Source organism: Athene cunicularia (genome assembly GCF_003259725.1).
Source record: "Athene cunicularia isolate RWA chromosome 1 unlocalized genomic scaffold, athCun1 chr1_part1, whole genome shotgun sequence".
Taxonomy (NCBI): Eukaryota; Metazoa; Chordata; class Aves; order Strigiformes; family Strigidae; genus Athene; species Athene cunicularia.
In genome coordinates, this window is record NW_020799091.1 from 10951615 (window position 1) to 10973910 (window position 22296).

Here is a 22296-nt window from a genome sequence, read left to right on the forward strand (position 1 = left end):
ATTCTGCTGGACCTCAGGGGAACATCAGGAATTGTGGATCTTACTGTTGCCCTCAAAGGGGAGAATGGTTTAGTGGTCACAAACAGCAATGCCAAGAACAAAGGTTTGAACCACTTTTTTTGAAGGCTGCACAACTAAGCAGGTGACGTATGGGTCTGCTGTACTGGTTTGCTCTGTCCACAGAATGGACTAGAAGGAAGTAGTAAGATAAGAAAGCCAACATATGAGTTTCTATCCTCTGGCTCAGGCTTTCACTGTATACAAACCAAACTCAAGCACAATGTATCTTAACAGATTTTCAAGCAAAGGTACTGTTCTTGAGGGAAGTGGCAGGAGGCTCCACTGGCCGTATCCACTGCTTCCTAACTGCAGATGGAAAGGATCCAACCCTTTCATGAGAGCTGCTCCAAAGCTTTGAACACAGTAAACTTCAGGCATTATCCTATAAATCAATAGCTCACTCAAAATGAAAGTCCCTACTGATAAAAGCTATAGCATTAGCAAGAAGACTTAAAAGAAGTACTATAAAATGCACAGACATGTCTGCCTATAGGTGCAGGAGAAAATACCACCTATAGGACTTAGGAGCAAGACTCTCACCTAATAACCACCAAGTTCCCAGATCTGCAAGAGATATTTATGTATCTCAATAACTCTGGTAATGCTGGCTCTAAGATGGTTTTAAAATCTCATCCCAAATTACAAAGCATCTATGAATTTCCAGTTCATTTTCACTTCCAACTACTTCTACTCAATTCTGTTCTTGCCTGATCTATAACTTATGTTAAAACTTATGGCAATGTATTTCCAAAAAATCCCTCAAAAAATGCATTCCCTAAATCAAGTCTAAACAGCTTCAGATTTGAGATCAGGAAGGGGGTGGAGGGGAGAACCTAAAAGTGCTTTGTTGTTTTTCTGTTGGTGTTTGGTTTTTTTTCCCCTATGAAGCTAACTGAAGCAGCCAGAAGTTATTTAGAGTTAGTTTATGAAGTGAAAATTCTATAAATTGTAGTGGAAAGGCAATTTAATCTTAGTTCCAGATATTGAAATGCTAAATATACATTAAAAATAAAACCTTCATAAAGGTTATTATTAAATACATTGGAGAAAGATTTAGGAAAAATACTGCACATGCATTCAGTAGAAATCCCCAGTGGTTGTCTCGTTTACCTCATTACACACATGTGTGCACACATGCAGAGTGTTAATTGCACTCCAAAAGAAAACTGAAGGCCCAGACTGCAAGAAATTATGTGGGTCCTTCCCCTGGTTCCCTCCTCCTGATGGACGCCTACTATTCTTCTAAAAATTCCCCACAGAAAAAGAGAGTGCTAATTGTAGCTATCACAAAGTGTTTTTCTGTCGTCACAGATATTTAATTCCTAAATTTGAGTCAATGCACATGCAGAGGTAGAGACTGAGTAGAGGTAGGAGTGATGATGGATCCACGTAGCAATTCATTCTAGCAAGGAAAATTTAAATACATATCAAGAGCATAAGCCAATAATTGGCAGATCTACTTCAAAATCTTGAAAGCTTATTTTCAGCCTCTTGAAGCTAACTGATGCAACACCTTCCTGTGAGAACACAATGTAGCCTGGGTACTTGTCTCCCATACCAGAGTTGTCACAAAATGCATTAGTTCCCACTTCAGGGCTTATTCTCTTACATTTTTCCAAGAACAATGTGGGTCTTCTTTTTGTCCTCAGAAGTAACAAGGTGCTTAGCTCAAATCTCAGTATCTGTTAAGACTTGGGAGTTTGTGCTGTCTTGTGCCAAATAAAGCTGCACAAGACGCTCAGGCGTAAGTAAAGGGCTAGAACAGAGAACATGCTCATGTCACTGTATCAGTCAATTTATGACCTCATTTGCAATATCAAAGGCAAGGCCACATCTCAGAAAAATCAAAGAAAATAGTAAGAACAATCTCTCATAGAACTGACTTTAAAAAAAAGTGTAGAATTGTCACGACAGAGATGTTAAATCAGAGAAAGTTGGACAAAGAATTATAAGCCCAGAAAGAAGACATTTATTCTCCTCTCAAGACCTGAAAGAAATCAGTGTTAGCTGATCACCATTCATAATAAATCTTCCATTTAGGAGCTAGTACAAGTCTCCAAGAGCAAGCCCAGAGAGCAAACAGTAACGTACTAGCAGCAATTGATTTGAGAACTGGTTGTGTGACTTGCACTGGCAATATGAACACAAGAATCTGTCCACAGGTAGAGGACAGATCTTCATCCCACCTTCCAGGCTTGTTCTCCAGCATCAGACACTCTCAGGAATGAAGAAAGAAATGGTTAATGCATGAATTCCTCTAGGAGTGATAAAGTCAATCTGAGCTACCAGACTTATGCTGAATTCAGGCCCCACAGAACTGATGCTGGTTAAGAGCAGGAACCATTTTACCAGCAGAGGCACATGCTCACACTTAGCCTGCAGTGCTTTTATTCTAATTAATTCTCTGCTACACCATCTCTCCTCAAACACTATTCTAAAATGGGAGCAGCAATTGTTCCAACCATGGCAGAACTTTAGTTTGCTTAGAAATAAAGAAAAAAAAAGAAGAGGGAGGGCTGTGAAGAAACCACTCTGCAAATTACAGGAACTGCAGCACAGAAAGGAAGTATGGGCTTCTAGTGGCCTCCAGTAAACAATACAAATGCATCTTCTGCCTGAAAAATCTATCATGCAGCCAAGCGACATTCCTCTGCGGACACTGGTCTTGACTGCTAGTGCGTACAGAGCCCCTGTTGGATGGGGAACCAGACAAGCCCAGGAGAGCTGGAATCCCCATCCAGACAGCTTACAATTCACACAGATAAGGTGACAAAATGGGGGAAGGCGTCATAAGACACAGTCGGAGTTACAAGGAAAACATGTTGAGACACCTTAACTAACAGGAAGGAAAGACAACTCCAATTCTAGAAAAAAAATGTTGCTTTGTTCTCTACTTCTAAAGGTAATTCCCAAGTGTCACAAAAACTGTGAAAAGACAGTTGAGTTGTTCATAAAAACTGGAAAAATAAATTTATTTATGAAATTTCAGTTTATAAAAAAGTAAAAAAAAAACTTTGTGTAATTTTTTAAAAATAATATTATGCAGTTATAGCTGTAGCAGTATTTACAGTCTTATGTATATTCATATCAATGAATCACTTAGCCTCAGCCTAAAAACTATGCTTTCTGTATGCTGGAGTAACTGAAAACCCCAACTTCACAGGGAAAAAACTTCAGATATATTACAAACTTCTTTACACAGGCATGTTACTGTTTGTATCCACAGGTAAAGGATGTAAACTATCATTAGATTACACATAAACTACTGATTAATTTTCAAATCTTAACCTAATATTGGCTAGTAAGCTGCCTTTGGAAAGAAACAGTCGTGTTCCTGACACTTATGAGCAGGTGGACTTTCTGTTATTAATTATGGACTACTGAGACAACACTCATGGGACAAAAAAATTATCATCCTTGTCAAATGAATTAGTTTTGCATTTGGAGGCTTTTATGCAATTTTACTGTGTTTAGATTTTACAAAGACGCTCAGCCACAGATCAGAAATACTAAAAGTTGTTGCTAAAATGTACCGACACCAATAGTTTTATACTCAGGGACATTTTTTTAAAGCAAAGGTATATCAGCAAACCCCTTGGTTTCATAAGAGGAACATATAGATAGCTTTCAAAACTCCCATGACACTGCAAGAGAACTCTGAATTTATAATTAACTAATCTAATAACAGACTTAAAAGAGCCTTGTTTGGAACTTTTTATGTCAGAGCAATTTCTTGTGACAGAAGATTATTTTTATCAGCTTGGAGACAGCAATCTTCCTCTGAAAGAAGATACTTCCAAGGACTCAGTGTTTACAAACAAGCATGAGTTCTCAAGGGAGAGCATCTCATATATACACACACCAGGAAAAAAAGGATATACAACTGGCAGGTTAAGGATTTCACTTACTTAAAGCACTTAAAAGAAAGTGGAGTTCCTTTGAAAATTCATCTCCAAGTGTGGGTTGCAGAGTCAGCTTTTTGAAGATTAAACAACTTTATAAAGAAGGAAATAATATGGTAGAGATTAAACTTCAATTTCACCTGTTTGAGTTTGGGTCCTTTCGTTCTTTGGCTAGATAAAATTTGGCATTAACCTTAAAGCTGACATCATTTTACCATACTGAAACTCAAAAGAGCAAGAAATGTCCTCTGAAGGAGGCCATAACATATATCTTTTTTTCTTTTTTAAGACAAAAATTACATACCCTTAAATCTGGAGAGAAGTTGTCTGCTGAGGTGGAGACTGAGTCGGATGATATAGCGGAAACAGATTTGGTGTGAGCAGAATGGTCCGAGTGAGAAGTGGAAGCACTATAAAGAGAAACACCACAGTGTATCAAAACCATGCTCAAGAATCTTCAAAAGCCAGCAAGCACAGCCACTTGATTACAGTCATATAAGGCATTTTTCATTATTTCCACCCTTTCCATTCTCAGTTATTCAGCCCTCAGCAGTGGCTTAAGAGAACCTGTTATACTCAGCGTTGCCACAGATTACCAAAGCACACACAACTCATTACCAAATCTCAATTCAGACTGAGCCAAGGTTATCATGATCACACATACTTGATCAAATCCTAAATTACAGAAACTAAGGGCCTCCATTTCAGGCTTTCAGATGGGAGATATTAGTGCACTGCAAGGGGATGAAAACAGACAGACTCCTGAATGCATGCCAGCACAACTCCAACCGCAGCTTTACAGCAGTGGAAGAAATTCAGAATAAAAACTCTTTCCATCATACATAACTTTCCTCCTTCAGGTATAAGTACAACCCTCAGGAGAATTAAAAAGACTCTCTCAGCATACCTCTCCGGTGATACAAAGTACAATTTGCTAAACAGCAAAGCAAAACAGTTATTTTCTTTTTCTATAGAGTTTCTCTAGTACAGCTGTAAGCAATTAAAATAAGCTTATTTTATAGCATTTTTATGCTGCGACCTCTCCTACAACCATAATTGCTTAAAATTAGCATTTGATAATAATGCTTTAAAAACCCCAGATGATTGTAAAGAAAGTTCCTCCGTGGTACAACATTATTCCCTGAAGCCACAGTACAGCAGCAAACACTACCTGAGCCAATTAATTCCCACACTCTTACCGACTCCAGAAAGGTTTTACCTTGGTATAAAGACACTCTTAAGGATCAGCTCTCAGGCTTGCAAGCCTAGACTTGGCCGAAGCAGAATACCAGCAGGAGTACTACCGTTACTACTTGTATTAATTAGACATGTGACAACCTAGAAACAGCTATATCTGAGCTTCCAAAGGGCCTGGAGATCTGTTAATTGTCTGAAAATTGGTTTGCTGCTGGTAAACAGCCACCAAAAAGCTAAAATGTTCCATTTTTATTTCTATTCTTCAGGGTTTAGCAAAGTATTGCATAGGCAGTGTAAAAACATGAAGGACTACAACAAATTTGGCCTCTTGGGAGGTTGTCTTTTCTCTCCAAGGATTAAAGAGTATTGGCAATTCTTTCATCCTATGAAGTAGAAACTTATAAACGGAACCTTTGGGAACAGCAAAAAAATATTTAAAATAAATGATACTGGTGTGCCAATCAAACAGCACAATTTCACTGAATGCATTTGTTGTACATGGTTCAACAGCTAATCACTCAGCTTTCCTACTAGCTTAATTCTTGTGGTGTTGCCAGGTAAACTCCTGTCATTTCAGATGGACAGTGGCACTTGTGCTCATGCTGCAGTAGCCCCCACACTCTCCATCCCATGCCGAAAATAATCTTATACTAAAATAACAAGGACTGAATCTGCAAAGCCTCCTGTTCTTACGGATCAAAGGGCCTCACACATGCTGAATTTGTGTAGTCTCACAACAGAACTGATATAAAGCGTATGCTGCTGCTGAACAGGCTGCTCACAGTCCATTCTCTTCCTCCTCCTCTCAACCTGGGCTGCACACTGCTGCTATCTCCACTGCACTGGATGAGCATCGCAGGATGCATGGTTCAATTTGCTGATCTGCCAGGACAGTAAACTATTAATAAACATGAAGAGAGTCTTCTGTTGGATAACAGGACTGACTGGATTCATTACATGGCCGTATAAATCATCAGATGCAGCACACGGAGAGGGAGGAAATCTGTATCTGGAGATGATGAGGAAGGCTGAGAGCACTTCTGCACACAGCAGCCTGCAGGCATGCTAAATTAGGTTTAGCACTAAACCACATTTTTATATTACTTTACTTAAACGAGCTCAGACCCCTGAATGCATTCCCTTGAGATTCCTTTTAGCCTGGTTTCTGCATGGTCAGCCTTCATCTTCCAAGCGTTCACCCTCGTGTTTGCAACTTTAATTAGTTGACTTTTAAAGGGAGGGGGGATCCACACTTAATTTAATCTTTGCACAAGGCAGCACCAGTTTATTGTACAGCAAGTCATAAAGAAATGGAACTTAAGGTTATCAAGGAAGAGTAAGCAGATACTGTAGATGCCTTTATCACCGGGTGACAACTCTGACTCTTGTCCCTGGGTCTCCATCGTGCCTTCTCCCATGACGGCTCCAGCCGGGGGAGCCAGAGGCTCAGAGTAAACTTCCAGAAGCCATGGCTTCTAGCTCCCTCCCCTTTCAGGGCCCAGAATTTTGTGTATTGAGATGGATTTTACAGGTCAGCAGCTCTGCTGAGTTTACAAGTCATTTAGCACAGGTGTAAATAACTAAGCAAGGGGCACACCAGCAGCTAGCCTGGTCCCCATGCACCATGCTGGACAGCTTACTGTCACCCAGGGACCATCACTAAATCACTGAGCAGAGTAACCTTTAGAAGTATTTGCATCAAGAATTTCATATCCTTTAGTCACAGAAAGGGAGCTGGAAAAGCTGGAAATTTTTAATGGAGTGTGCAAGTCTCTCTGTCCCTAAACTAGGACAAGCTACACCCAAAGAACTCTTGAAACCTGTCTGTATAACCTGCTCTTAACAGCCAGGGAGGGAGAGTGCTAACAAAAAGGATCAAAATTTCACCAGTTTTTCTGCTTACGCACCTTGTCTGCCCTCATACATTCCCAGTGTCTACCTAATACACAAGCAGCAATTATCTAATCATTGTAGATCAAAAATCTTTATGAAATTGTCAATTAATTTCACTTTGGCAGGCTAAGGGGCAAACTGCTTTATGCAGGGGAAAAAGGAAAAAAAAAAAAAAAAAAAAAAAAAGCTGTGAAAGTGTTTTGTGTTTGTTGATCACGCTTGGCTTCAAGTGGGTTTTAATGAAGGAAAGCATTTGCATTTTAGAAGTGGATTTTCAAAAGCTCCCTGCACCAGTGTGTCCCTCTGCTCCCACAGAAACCACCGGTGAAGCCTCCCTCCAGCGACAGCAGCGCGAGCTTTTGGGAAGCACCGCCTGCACACACAGTGAACAATACCGCTTGGATTATGCAGCTCTGTGCAGTATGCATAGGTTGCATATGTTTGGCTCGCTGCCTCTGTTATCCTCATCCATCATTTATAGTGAGCTGAGATGGAACGAAGGAGCAGACAACCGAAACGCCACTGGCTTGCGGCTCTCCCTCCTCTTATCGTTGTCAGGCAGTTGCACAATTCCAGCTCTGCTGCTTAGCAAACTAATTAACCTGATGTCCCTACATGCACATGAGAAGTTTATTAGCTTCAGTGGTTTAGTCAATCTCAAGCTCTTCTCTGCTGCCAATGCAAAAGGAAAGATTCTCAAACCACGCAGTTTCATATGCTTTCGGATGGGGAAGAGCGTCCTGGGGCTGACACACAAACTCAAGAGTGAGGAAACCAGAGCTCCCTCCACACTCTTCCACCAGCCCTTCTCCATCATCTTGGGCAAATCATTTACTCTGGTTTCTGTCACAGCTTCTGCACATTATCCCAGCTTTTGCCGATGTAGTTAAAGCTGTCTCGTGCAATGCTTTTGGCAGTATGACGGGGTACTTCTGGTATCATGCTGAGGACCCCACCAAGGATGCTCTGTTCTCAGAGGGACATACCCCCATCAGCTGTGTTCCACCAGTAAGACAGCACAGAACAAACCTAAGGGATGGCATGGGCACAATGGTCAGATGTAACTGCTGGGTTTGGGGGCACCTGACAAACGCTTGAGAACACAGGTAGGTTTTGGGCAGATTTCAGCAAGGGTTAAAAATCACTGGAGCTGTGCCAATCACTGCTAGCTTAAGGTCTAGTTCAATACACTTAATAAACACGTAAAATAACGATGTTATCTCTGAACCTCATTAAGGTTCTAGAAAACAACATATACTCAGGTTCACAAAATACTCTGAGCTCTTCCTACAGGAAAGAAAGAGAGTGCAGATGTTCCTGTGAGGAACCTGTGAAGACCAAGGACCTCCTGGAACATTTCTCTTCCCATGCTCGAGGCCCAGACAGTTCCACACTATCCTTGCTGATGGATGTCTGTGTTAAGTGCCAAGAGAGACCCCTACCAACAGTTCAAAAGCACCTTCAGGGAAAGCACCTTATGCCTGTTACTGACATCCCTGTTTCTCCTCTCCTTCCTCCCATCCCATGCAGAAGCAGCAAACAGGTTTACGATGCAATTAACACTGATCTATGTCTTTCATCTTAGTAATTATTTTTATTATTTGAATGTGTTTCTTGTGACCAGATTTTGAATGATGAGTCCAAATGAGAGCTGACGGCACAATGGTCTTGTACAGTATCTGCACGCAGTATTAACCCCTTGGCTATATGAAATACATGGAATATACGCAACTAATAAGAGAATTACAATGGAAACGAAGCACAATGACTCAACTCCTGATAAAGTGCTCATTGTTATTATTAAGACTATCCCACAACATGCCAGGTGGTTTTCAAACATAATTCAGACTCAGACAGATGCCCTCCAGTGATTCTTGTTCAGGCAATTCAAAGGTATTACTGCATCCGTAGCAGAACTGAAGGTATGCCAGTATGATTAGCTTAAACTGTCAACAAAGATGTAGAGAAGCTGCAAACAGAAGTGTCTGAGACATGCAAACTTATCCTGTCAAACTATGAAAGTTCAGGGAAATATTTTAGGGGAAAGCAGTGATAAAAGTCTTAAGCCACTTCAAAAAGTATCATTAAATGGCATCTGTCAGAGTCATCCAAGTCAATCTCTACCCTCAGACCCCTGCAATGTAAAAAATGCGATGTATAAGCCACGGAAAAGAAATAAAAACTTGTAGTTGCCATTTGTTTTGCCAACTGTTACAGAAAGAGTTTGACTCTGAAGTTACTGCTTTCCTAGTGCAGAGAAGCAACAGTTTTACCTGAAAGGAGAAAGCACTAGTACAGCTTCCGAAGAGAGCAATTTGACCTCATGAGGGTCTGAGCATGACACAGTGAACTCTGGTCAGGTAAAAGACAAACACAAAGATGCAAGGGAAGTGCCAGAATCAAACAGTGAAGCCGCACAGCTCTAACTTGATGCAGACAAATGCACTGTTTATGCAGGACTGAGTCCTCCTCCATGTATCCTTACCCCTATTGTAGGGAATTAAATACCACATTCTTTGTACTCCAAACCCAGGATATTTTACTTCCCCATGTCCACCCTCCAGAGGAAAGAAAAACTCCTAGGAGATATTTACAAATAACTTTCTGTGAGCATCAGGCCTAAGGATGACAATGTTACACAACCTCTTCTCTTAGGCCATGTGACTCAAGAATAAAGTCACAACAACCAATTTCATATACCATATAAACGTCAAAACTTCTGGCAAAATTTGAGACAAAGGGTATGACATTAATATGAGGGGTGATTGGGATGAGCCACCCCAGCTTGTAATTGCTGAGAATGGTTATTTCCGAGCAAGCTCTTAGAGGTGTGCCTCTTTCTGTTCAGCAAGAACATCAAAAATATACACATACACACCTTCTCAAAGATAAGAAACAATCCTATGCAGAAAGGAACTGGGTACAATGAGGGGAGTGAGACAATGGGACAGGTTGCCCAGAGAAGTTGTGGATGCCATATCTGTGGAAGCATTCAAGGCCAGGTTGGATGGGGCTCTGAGCAACCTGGTCTAGTGAAAGACGTCCCCGCCCACGGCAGGAGGGTTGGAACTAGATCACCTTTGAAAATGCCTTCCAACCCAAACCATTCTACAATTCCATGCTTTGCAACTTCCCTAGAAACTACTGTTAATTTTTGAAGACACTTGTTCAGACTTTGAAAACTGAGGAGACTTTTGTCTTGCTTCAGAATAAGACACTTACTCAAAAAAAAAAAAGAAAAAAAAAAAAACAAAAAACACACAGGGACAATAAAAAGAGAAAAAAATCAAGTTCTGATTTCTAAAGCTCCTCTTCTAAATCCCTGAGTCGGATCCTGCATATGAGAACTCTGCAAAAACTGTGAAAAACTGATGGGACAGGAAGAAATGCACCTCTAGAAAAGATGCCATTTTTATTTACAGCATATGCATAGGGCTTGAGAACACCTATTTTTTTTGTACCACTCTCTTAAAATACTAACCTGGCTCACTCGTGTAAATAACACAACCAAAATGCAGTCAGTGATGATAAAGTCACTTCTCCAGCACCTTCCTTAGGAATATTCCTTCCCTTCCAGTACAACAAGTAGCTTCTTCATTGCTTGCAAAGGTGTGCCAATTACTCAAGACACTAATTGGCATAAGCTGCTCACACCATTTCTTCTGTATCAAACAATGTTTTGTTTCAATAGTCTTTGAACTGACATGGAAAACAGGTGATAAAATGCACCACTGAGCAATAGAGTTTCAGACACAGAGGTCATAAATGAGAAAAACACTGCAGAGGGCAAATTTCCATTTCCTCTCTTCCTGTTTTTTTAAAAGTTTCTCATTATGGACATTCCTAAATCAAGGTGAAAACTGCAAATTAATAATGACTAGTGGCAAATACAATTTAATTTGGAAGCTTCAGATGCCAAGAGAGCAGGATCCAACTGGATCAAACTCACAGCAGGGCCATGAATAGGAGCACTTGGGCACTTGTCTTAAAAGTATAATGACACAGAGATACTGAGCACTCAACTTCCCAAAATTCAAATGGTCAACTCTTTCTCCTCAATACTTTCAACACTCCTGTTTCTTTCAGAGAAGGAAAAAGAAATACTGAAAAAACCTTTTGGGTCACATCAGAGCAGAGCAAGACAAATGGTGCTTGTTCCCTACAAATGACTTTGTCCTAGCTAGTACTGGCTGAACTGGCCCGGGAAATCCAGCTGCTGCCCACATCAGTCTCTCCCATTTACAGCGGCTCTCTGCTAAGTGGTCCCTACAGTCCTTATCTGTATATAATACCTAAGGGTACTCAGAAATCCCTTGTATGCCCCTCTTCAGGCAAGCACTTGAAAGCACAGCTGGCATCTGACCAAACCAGGGCCTTGCAGCAGGAGCTGGGCACTCAGCACTGGCTTCCACTCTGCCATGGGGCCATAGCAGGCTCTGCTGCTATAAATTAAGTTTTAGCATCTTAACACCTCCTGTCCCACAGTGCTCAGCACTGTGCACGCCCATAATAACAGGCAGCCCCTCTCCCGAAAGTTTACGTGGACAAACAAAGGAGTAGTATCTCCACTGAGCAGTGACTCGACCTTAATTCTTCACAGTGAAAATGAAAATCAAAACAGGCTTATTCTACTTAGAAAGTACCAAAGGAAACTACCTACAGCATGAGATACACCCTTACCCCCTGCAGACACCCCTCTTTTTAGGCACATGCAGGACAGACAATTGCTACATTTCAGATGTACACGGAACTCACAATTTTTCTAAACATTTAAAGATCCCACTCTAACCTCTGCCTGACCTGTAACAATCTCAAGGGGGGTTAAAAAAAAGCCATAAACAAATATACATTTGAAAGAAAGAAAAGCACCAACTGCCAGACTTCCTCTGGCATTCAGAGGAGGCAGACAGTTATATAATATAATAACGTACCCTCTCCATTCAAAAGGGCTGGCAATGTCAGAGCTTAATGACATCTTAAAAAGAAGCCATTTCAGCAAACAAATCATTGTGCATGTGTGTGACAGACCTAAAGTAGCCCCCCACACCACTTGCCTGAATGAAAAAGATTCACTTCTGTTGCCAAGCAAAGCCGGGTCTCAGTCCAACTTCAATGTTCCAAGGGAGGAAAATGTCATTTTTTAAAAGTTGATCCTTCTAAGTAGCATCCTGAGCTGAATATATAGTACATGTTTTCCCATGAGCCATAAAGAGAATGTCCTATATTTTGACCGTGAACAAGCTTTTCTAGGAATGCAAATTTTGCTCTCAATAGTTACACAATGGACTACAGTGTCACAAGCACCGTTCATGCTCCATTAGTCATTCTTTTATTATTTTTTTTAAACAGAAATTCACAAAAGGCCTACAGTGTGTGCAGAGCACTTGCTAAACAATAGGCTGATTGTTTAAAATATTTGCAAGATTCCGAGAATAGAAGGCCAACACCCAAAGACAAACCAATATGCAGCACGTAATTAATAACAGTGAGCAGTCCACAGTATCATGCTTTCATGAGTCAAACAACCCAGAAGGTAAAAACCAGGAAGAATAGAGGCCTGAACCAATATCCTCTGATCAGCACATGAAAGATAACTACGAAGTGATCTGTATTCACAAGAAGAACAATAGGGCATTTAGGTTTCCAACTAACTAAGCTCCAGGCTGGTATTGGATGGTGCTCAGCTAAAAGGAAGAAAACAGAAGGGAAGAAAAAAAAAATTATTTTTACATTTCTGCAGAGAACTGTCATTTTACCTGTTTCACCAAGTGAACTTCAGCCCCTACCTAGAGTCCAAAATTAGTTACTATATCCTGAAAGCAGGCTAATAACCCAGTACTTTGGTCTGATTCCAGTTCCTAATGGTAATGTTTGGCTTGCAAAATCCACCACTAGCACAAGTGTCTTTGCTTGCAGCATTAGGAGATTGGGCAGTTAGTGGTGGGCAAGGCAAGCAACCCACCTCCTCCAGGTGAGACATGATGGAAAGGCAGCCCAGTCATTCTGGCTCTGCCCTAGCGCTTGTGAGAAAGGTTTGACAGACTTCCCAGAGATGGTGTGCACATCTGGGTCTGTGCCTCAAAGCTTTGGGGTTTCCAGTCACCAAGACAGACCCTTCCCATTGAAAATACAAGTAAGACTATAAGGGGAAGAGGGGTTCAAATCACAACCCTGCTTACCGACAACACAAACTGCTGGAACGGTGCTCCCACCCCACTCATCTCTGTGCCTTCCTACACATTAGGGTATTGCTACGTTTTTGGGGATCATTTGTGGTTGTTCAGAAGGAGCTAGAGGCTTTGTTTCCAAATATAAGATGCTGTGGAGGGCAGGATGAACTAGAAGTGAAGAAAATACCCCCCCCCCCCCCCCAGAAAACAGTATTTCTAGGTCAAAAAGACATGGCTGAGGGAGAGAAGTTCCAGTACTTCAGGCTTCAGATCCTGAAGAAGTGCTGCACAGTGACAGAGAGAAAGCCATTCGGGAAATCACTGATTGACAGGATGTCTGTCAAGTGATCTCTCAGGCCATGATGAATCAGCTCATGTACTGACCTGCAGCTCTCTTCCCCGAACAGCCCAGGCAGCAGCCTCGGCAGGCCACAGTCAAGGGGCTCTCCATGCAGCATGACTGCCTCTAGCAAAAAGGCAACTCAAGAACCCAAATTCAAGTGTTTCCTGGTGCTCTAAGACCACCTGTGTCTCTCAGCTCTTCCTGTGGTTGAAGCCAATTCCAGGGCTTGGGACATTCTGTGACAGAGAAGGAAGTGACCCAGATGGTGCTATTATCTCCTATATCAGAGCAACCTCAGAATTACCACTGCACCCCACAAGAGAAAGAGGGCTGGCAACATCTAACTGCCTCCACAGGTACTTCAAAAGCAGACAAAAGTCATGATGGAAATCCTATATACAGTTCAAACCCACTCCTGCAGTTTACCAATACTTATATTTACCATAGAAACTTCCACCCCTTTCCTTTGAAATATAATAAGGCAGAGGAGAACATACAAGTAAAAAATTATCAGGACTTTGATGCAAATTCAGACAGTCTCACAATAAGTTGTAGTAACAACTCCTGAGTCTGAGAGCAAGGAGAAAAGCCAGAAACCAACACCTGATATAAAATATTTTGTTTGCTTGCTTTTTTGTTGGTTTTTTTTTTTAAATCCTATTAACTTGATCAAGGAAAGAAACTGAAATAATACCTACATTATTAAGTACTCACCTTAGGACAGACAGAACTGGATAAAAAGACGGGTATAACTTCTCTTTTACTATTTGTATTCTGACAGTTCCTTAATTCCTAGTTACATACTAAGAACCAGTTATGTACAGTTTAATCAAATATATGTATACTTCCCACAGTTCATGCGCTGTCTCAGTTTTTCTTTAGCTTCCTACCTATTTCCCTATTTAAAAAACACCTTAGAACGTAACACATATTGTTAAATGTTCTGATTTTTTCAAACACACACCACACAACGCCCTCACCCCAATAAGCCAAACACCCACAGGAATTAAAAATACCAGCGATTTACTCATCAATGACATTACTCGTTCCATCCTGGAAAAAAAAATCTAAAGACGGAGGAAAGAATATATAAATACAGCCAATCTGGAGAGTCTTGTATCACCTAGCAAAACTGACGTGGTGTAACACCTTGATAAACTTTCACAGACACTACTCAGCTGCGTGCTCTACTAGACTCAGCTCAAAAAAGGATTAAGAACAACTATATTCTACTGGCAGCCCAGCCCTTGCATGAAACTGGTCCCTAGCAGAGTCTCCAGGCTAAAGAAGCCAAGTGTTCAATAATTTGGGGGCTTTATTTCCAGAAATTCAAGCTAAAATAAAATAGGATGTTTTCAGAAACACTGAGCACCTTATCTGTATCTTACTACAACTTCCAGACAGCCCAGCATCTTTGAAGATTGTGGTCTATCAGCCAAAGTCCTGAGGTTCAACACTAATACCTGGGACCAGGTTTCCCCATGAACTCGGTCCCATTTATTGACTAAATACAAAGCCCAGTTTCCAAAGTGCTCAGCAGCCACTGATATTTTTATGGCCCAGATTTGGCAAAGAGCTCTGCACACTCATTCACCCCACTGGCCAGTTGAAGGGTTCATGTTGAAAACAAAGGTCTTTCAAACTCTTCCACCTTACAATGAAATGAGACATACAAAGTTGGCAAGCTCATCTGAAGACTTTCTGTTCATCAGTTCTCATAGATCCAAAATGAGGGCTAATCTTCTAAGGCCACCCAAAGCCACTTCCTCCTACCATTTCTGCTTCCTCAGGCAGAAATCAGTTTATGCAAAAACCAAAATAAATCGAAGAGGAGTAGAATCAATGAGGTCTGGATGGTTCAGTTCCCAGTAGTATAATAGATACCACAGGGGTCCACACTCCCACTTAGTCAGTGGAAACCCAGGCAATAAAGTCTAGATGACAATTCAGTATCCCAGAGCGGACAATGACCTTTGCTACCTTGACTTGTGGAATGTACTGACTCTGCTGAGGGAAGTTTTTTTGCCATATCTCACATGGAGATATGACAATCTGAACTAGATGCTGCCCTGGTTTCCAGAAGATGAGTGTCTTGTGCCAGAGTCTGCTTTGCTTTTTGTTTTCAACTGAACACAGCCTTTTGCAGACACCAGAGGAAGCACAGGGAAAGAAGGAAATGCAAAAATGACAGAATATAATGTATTTCTCCAACTTGAGAGAAGCCATGTCCAAGAGAATCTGCACACATTCATGACATCTATCTCATCTAGGTATCTCCTTCGGTTGAAAAAGGAACTACCTTTTTCTGTAATTGAAAAATGAGAAAAATGGGAAAAATTACAAGGCCTCCCTTCCCATCTCCTTCTTTGTTTAAATGCAAAACTTGTCATAAATTATTACTTTCACTTATCTGTCAAACATGGTTAAACCTGTCTAAATGTTACAAAAACTAGTGGACAAACTAGACAGATATATACACATACATGAAGAAACAGGGCTTAGGAAACCAGACTACAAATCTCTGTTCTCTCTCCTCAGTTGCAAACAGATTTAGTTAATATGTAAAAAAGAGGAATTACGTGAGTTAAGAAATAGTTCCTTCCTTTTTTGGGTTGGAGAATAACCCAAGCTCAACACACTTTTTGCCACTACCACAATGATGGGGAGTTCTGTGTAGGTGATCACATCTGAATTACTCACTGTAGACCCTCCTTACAGTCACTGCGGAGAAACTGAGATGACTCACTCTTCCCCATTGTCTACAAAAAGAAACCCAGAGATCTGTTATCAGTCCAATGAGATGAGACAAATCTCATCCAGGATGTCTGTGTTTTTCTTTATGGAAGGTGGAAACAGAAAGTGGAAGCAGAAGGTGGAATCTAGAATCAGAGTATGTTTAAGCAAAAATGATTAAAGATGTCCCTCTGTGGTGCTGGATGCAGCAGTGATCAGCAGCTGTACCCCAGCAGATGGTAACAAGGGCCAAGACTGCTCTGCTGGCACAAGTCCTGAGCACATCCATAAACAGTTCCACCACGTTCTTCTTCTCACACCACAGCATTTAATAATCATTCTGGTAGCATGTTTCTTCACCTTTGAGAAAAAAGTCTCGGGAAACACTCTCTCATGAGGTGTGGGGGCTCATTTACAGTGTAGAAAGTGAGATGTCCATTCTTTAGCACACAGGCTGAATTTTCCAGAACAGACTACGCCAAAACTTGGTTAAAATGTGAGCAGAAGACCCCACATTTTTCATTTCTTTATCAGAGGTATTCTATTTATAAATGAGATGCCAAGCAGTTTTGATTTGTTAAAGGTATCCCATCTGCTGGTTAAACCAACCTCTACTCTCATAACTGATCTTGACAGTCATTCTTCAGTAGCTCATCTCTGGTGCTGCAGGTTTCAGTGACCTGCCCCTACGTTCAGCATCTGCTCTCCACAGCAGCCAGACAGCCCCTATAATCTTCCACATGTAACCAACTTGTTCACAGGTTCCAGCTCTCTCATGGGCAGTTAGCTGAAACAGTTGATGAGGCTCATCCTCCTACCTATCTGTACAATCTTTCTCTTCGAGAAGACCCCCATCTCATAGCAGTGACATCAACTGAAATCAACAATAGGATTTATTAACACAGCAATAAAAACAGCACAAATACTTCATATTCACTAAAGGCAGGAGGTGTGAATGAGGCTGTGGTTCAGGAGCTCAGGAACTCAGATATTAGTGCTTTTTGTGCCAGGGGGGAAAGAAAAAAAAAAAAAAAAAAAAAGACCAAACACTTTGCTCACAAAACACCAAGCAATGGTCAGCTGTATACTCACTCCACCAGTCAAATTTTGTTCAGAAATATATAGTTGGGTTAACCTTTAGCCCTGTCATTCAGTACTGCCACTGTTCTTCATAGGCCATAAGCTCTGCAGTGAATTTTCAAGTCCTTGGGATAAAGGTTTGTTACTCTTGTTTTGTCTGAACTTTTCTCGGCCTGCTGGCAGTTTGGTTTTACTTGGTTTAGTTGTGACTCAAGTTCTGTAATTGGCCAGGTGGCTGTATCAACTTTATTTTTGTTTGTGTGTGGTACAACTAGTTTTGCACAGACAGCAGTAACAAGCAGTTATTCTGTACAGAATGAGAAATTTACCACTAATGTAATGGCTTTGTATAGAGAAATCCAACAACCTGTTATGACAGCAGAGGCCTGGAGAAGTGGAGACACAGGACGTGGCACAGTGGAGTACAAGCACAGGCTGAGAAGAGATGGGACACAGGCTTGGCACTGGAGACCATGGCTATAAACAACTCACCAATGGTCAAAGAAATGCATACTTGGAGCTGGACAAAACAGATTTTAGGGATAACAAAGAAATAGTATCCAATACAAATAAATGCAACCACAGACAGCAAAAATCAGATGCAATGTGGGACTGCAGACCAGTGAAGAAAGAGATAGGTGTAAAGTTGTCTTACCAAACATACTAAAATGATCCCAGGTGGATCCTACAGTAAGGAAAGAAGAAACCATAAACATGAACCTCATACCTCTCTCCCAGCAAAAGACTCCAGATGCTGACAACTTGCTGTAACACCCACCACCACCAGAATAAAACCAGCAATCTTGGGACTCAAAGGAGCAGCAGAGCTGGGGGTGAGCATTACACCAGAAAGAGGGGTAGAAACTAAGACAGTTTTAACTGCATTCTTCTTTTTTTTTTTCTGCAATAATTGCATTTGGACTAATGATTAGACTTTCAAAATTTCAGTTACACTAATGATAAATTCTTTGCTGTATAGAGATGTGCTGCCTTTTTGCCCATGAAAAAGATTTTGAATGTAACAATCTGTATGGGCACGTAGCCTCTTTACCTCACAGTAAATAAAATCCAGATAAAAATCTTGTTTTATTCTAAACAGGTGTTGCCCATCTTCCCAGAACAAAGGAAGAAAACCCATAAACTCATGTTTTTTCTAACTAGTTCAGCAGAAATATGATCACATACCCACACCTGACCCAGATCAAATTTAAACCACTGGGTGACCTAACATTAGTGATTCTGGAGCTATGGACAGAAGACTACAGAAAGACCAGATTAGTAAGTGGGAGCATTTGTACAGAGCTAACAAAATGACTATAACATCATCTTGAAGGGGTGGCATTATGGACTAGAAAACTGCTAACACTTTCTCTTCATCAAATGTATCAGGGTTTAGAAAGCAATGGGAAAGAATTCATGGAGCAGAGAGGCAAGAGAGAAGCAAGGAAAAGAGCTACCTTGAAATCACTGGAAAATTACTGAGTGAGAACATTGTCTGGCAAAAGAAACGACAGATGGTCGGAAAAGGAAAAACAAATACTTGAAAAGTTCCACTGATTTTTTGTTGTTGTCTTTCACCCATTTTTTCTTCCATTCGCTCCCAGTTACTGGGGCTATAAAAGAGACAGATGGTTTTTAGTTAAAATGAAGAGGGGAGTAATTACTGTGACAGTGTCTCTTCTGTATTCTCATTTCCCTGGGTTATCCCAAGCACTTCTACAAACCAAGCACTTCATTACCTTCCTCTCACCTTCTTCTTCATGGCGGAATGGGCTTCCCATGCACAAATAACAAGACCAACTTTTTCATGTCCTGTTTTACAGCTACATCTTTTATATAACACCTTATCAGAGTGACCTCTGAAAGGTTTCCAATGCATTTCTAACGTACGCTTGCTTTTTTTTTTTTTCCTCAACTAAGCTTTCTGGTAACATAAGCCCTTTGGTGTGTGGATGAGGTCTTTTTACACTACCTGATACCCTAAGCACTGAAAAACCAGTAACAGTAAAGCAGGTCATCAGGAAAAGATTCAAGAAAAAGAATCTGTAGACTACCGATTCTGCCAAACCATAGAGGCGTTATGACCTTTGCAAATGCAGTACTTGCCTTTGTACATGAGCTATAAAACAATTAGCAAAGGAAGGGAGATAATAAAACATCAGAAATAGATAATAAAATCTGTTTGAGACAGGTGTTAGCCTGTAACTGAAGTCATAGCAGAAGTACAATCACGTAACAGATAGAAATTGTGCCATTTGACATCATCAGGTCATCCTCAATCTTAAAATTCGGGTTCTGTAGTTGTGTGTCTGCTGTAAACAGCCTGTAGTTAAGGAACTATGTGTACAACTTAAAACTATCTAGCAAATAGACTGTTAGTCAACATAACATTACCATTTCTCTTTAGAAAAGGCAGTTCTTGATGGGACCCAAGAGAGTCGTGTTCTGATCCTAGCTTTACTCCTCACCAGCTGTCAGATCTTGCCTCATCTCTCCACAGCAGTTTTTCATCTCATCCTTAGACTTCCTCACTCTTCACCCAATCTCTCAGCAAGGAGTGTCAGCACTCAACTGCAAGTCCAAGAGCTTACTAAAATTACCCACCAGGCATTAGTAAAAATAGAGTAGTCCTGGCTTGGGCAATTTAAATAGTCCCTGGCTCTTCAGTGCAGGAATCATTGCCTTTTGTATCTGTATAGCAGCTAGAACCACGACACCCCAAATTCTGTGAGGCCTTTAAACAGCAACATAACATTAACTGCAATACAAGAAACAGGTGAGCATCAATTATATTTTATATTCTCAAATGAAAAATATACTTAGAAAACAAACATGTACACTTTTACTGAATGGTCAGAGCCTGGGCAGAGACAGATGTGTGCCTGACAGAGGAAAACTTTTAAGACTGAAGGTCTCACACTCCCAGAGAAGTAGGAATGGTTTTTGCTGAATGCAGAAGAAACATGCATGCCAAAGATTGCTACTAAAAACAGTTTCCAAATTCTTCAAAGGTAATGGTTTATCTTCGTAAGTGCAGTGCATAAATTAAAAGCTCTAAAGTCTTTTTGACTTAAATGTTATTTTCATTATTTTCTGCCCCAAATCTTCAATCTCTAATAAAAGGTGCTCCTTATTTTGCAAACGTGCATGCAGGCAAAACTGCTCTTTATGTTCACAATACACAGTACACAAAAAAAAAATCTCAGAATGGACTTCAGTTGCAAATAAGTGTTATAAATTATCACTCACATATTAAAATTAATGATAATGAGCCCGCCTGGAGTTGCTAATTGGTTCTAGGCATAGTGTTAAGTTTTGCAGATGCAAAAAATAGTTCATTATCAACACTCAGCCAGCAATGTACTTGTTTTTAATGGTAACAATTCTTGAGAAATTCTGCTTCACACATATAAGAAATCAAATGCAAGAAGTGCTCTCAGAGCCCATGAGGAAAATGACAGCTACTCACATTTCACTGAACACCAGAACTGGCAAAAATCTACCCTTTCAAAATCTAACTTCAATGACTCATCACAAAACAACTCAATCAGCAAAGCTCATACATCTGGTAGCAATGTGGTGTTAGCAAGCCCTCCTCAGCCAACAGCTTACAGACCCAACTCCTTCCAGCATCACTCTCATCCTTGGGGAAGGAATTCCTTCAACATAGCCTTAAATCAGACCAGGTATTGACAGGACCTTATTTGAGACGAAGGGGGGAGTTCATACCTCATGAGCTATTGCTTCAACAGACTTTGCTGCACTGATTTACACAGCGTTAATGTTTTCAGAGTTATCCCTGCAAACATAAAGACAAGGAGCAAGATTATTCTCATATGCTCCAGTAAAAGTGCAATGCATAGGATCCACTGTGTCTGCAGACCTCTGTGGATGATAACCATCAGTAGAGAGGTGGTAACAAGCAACCAGAAAGTGGTAACATCAAACGTTGCTAGTCTTGCTGGAAGGAAACATCTGCCCACTGCCTTATCTCTTTCTCTCATGTTATACTGAGGTTGAAATATCAGTGACATCTACAGCAGTTTCTTTACAGTACAATCACCTCCACACTTCTGCACAGGCAGTACAAATTTACCTTCAGCAGATCTAACAGAAAACCTCTTAGATATCTTATTGGACTGTTGTTCAGACTGGACTGCAATATGCTTTTTCAGATAACATTGCAGAGGAATACAGAAAGATATGTTCACTCAGAAACTACAGCACACAACCACACAGACTGCATGAATAAAATGCCTAATTGCTTCTAATGAAAAGTAAATATCTGAAGTTTGACATCACCTTTTTCCTAAAGTCACGTGTTCTGCTAAAGTCATACATGGCTTTATCTGGCTTTCCTTTCACAAAAGAAAAGATTATGGCAGAATTTTGTTGGCTGTTACCATGAATTCCAAAGGCCAAACCGTCCATATGCAACTTCAAGTTTAAAAAACAAAACCAAAAAACCCACCCACAGCTCTACCTACAAATTCATTTTAAGAGTGGTCTTTGAAGAAGTCTATTAACTAGCGCAGCTGAAAGCTGTTTATCACTCACTCAGCAAGGCTCCCCAGCCATTTTACAGATATAAAAGCAGAACATAATACTGCATAAAGCTTGCTCTTCTGGACATAACTGTGCTGTAGCTCATAAACATTAGAATCAGTGCTTTACCTCACTCCTCCTTCTGTCTCACGGGTTGTTCCTGGCCTGACGTGGCAGACACACAAGCACTCCTTGTAAGCCACCAGTTAAATACCACCGCAGCTCTTCATGAGTAGTTGGCTCATGGTCATCTGTCTTCCACGAGGACAGGATGTAAGGGAAAAGTCTATCCTAAATACTGACCTTTGGAAACCACGGAGAGCTGCAGAACCCAGTGCTGTGCCACCCAAAACTAGCACTGGGTGAGACAGCT

At 40.8% G+C, this 22296-nt stretch overlaps 1 protein-coding gene across 2 annotated transcripts in view; it reads right to left on the minus strand.

The window, feature by feature from the left end:
* MTMR2 (myotubularin related protein 2) overlaps positions 1–22071 on the minus strand; it is a 60015-nt gene extending 37944 nt beyond the window's left edge. The window contains exons 1-2 of one of the 2 annotated variants that reach the window (XM_026846833.1): positions 22053–22071; positions 4267–4372 (exon numbers count right to left, since the gene is read on the minus strand). The gene's annotated coding sequence lies outside the window, so the exon portion shown is untranslated. Of the gene's footprint in view, positions 1–4266; positions 4373–19982; positions 20075–22052 lie in introns of those variants that run through there. The other variant, XM_026846503.1, reaches the window with a different exon arrangement.
* Positions 22072–22296: the final 225 nt, after the last annotated feature.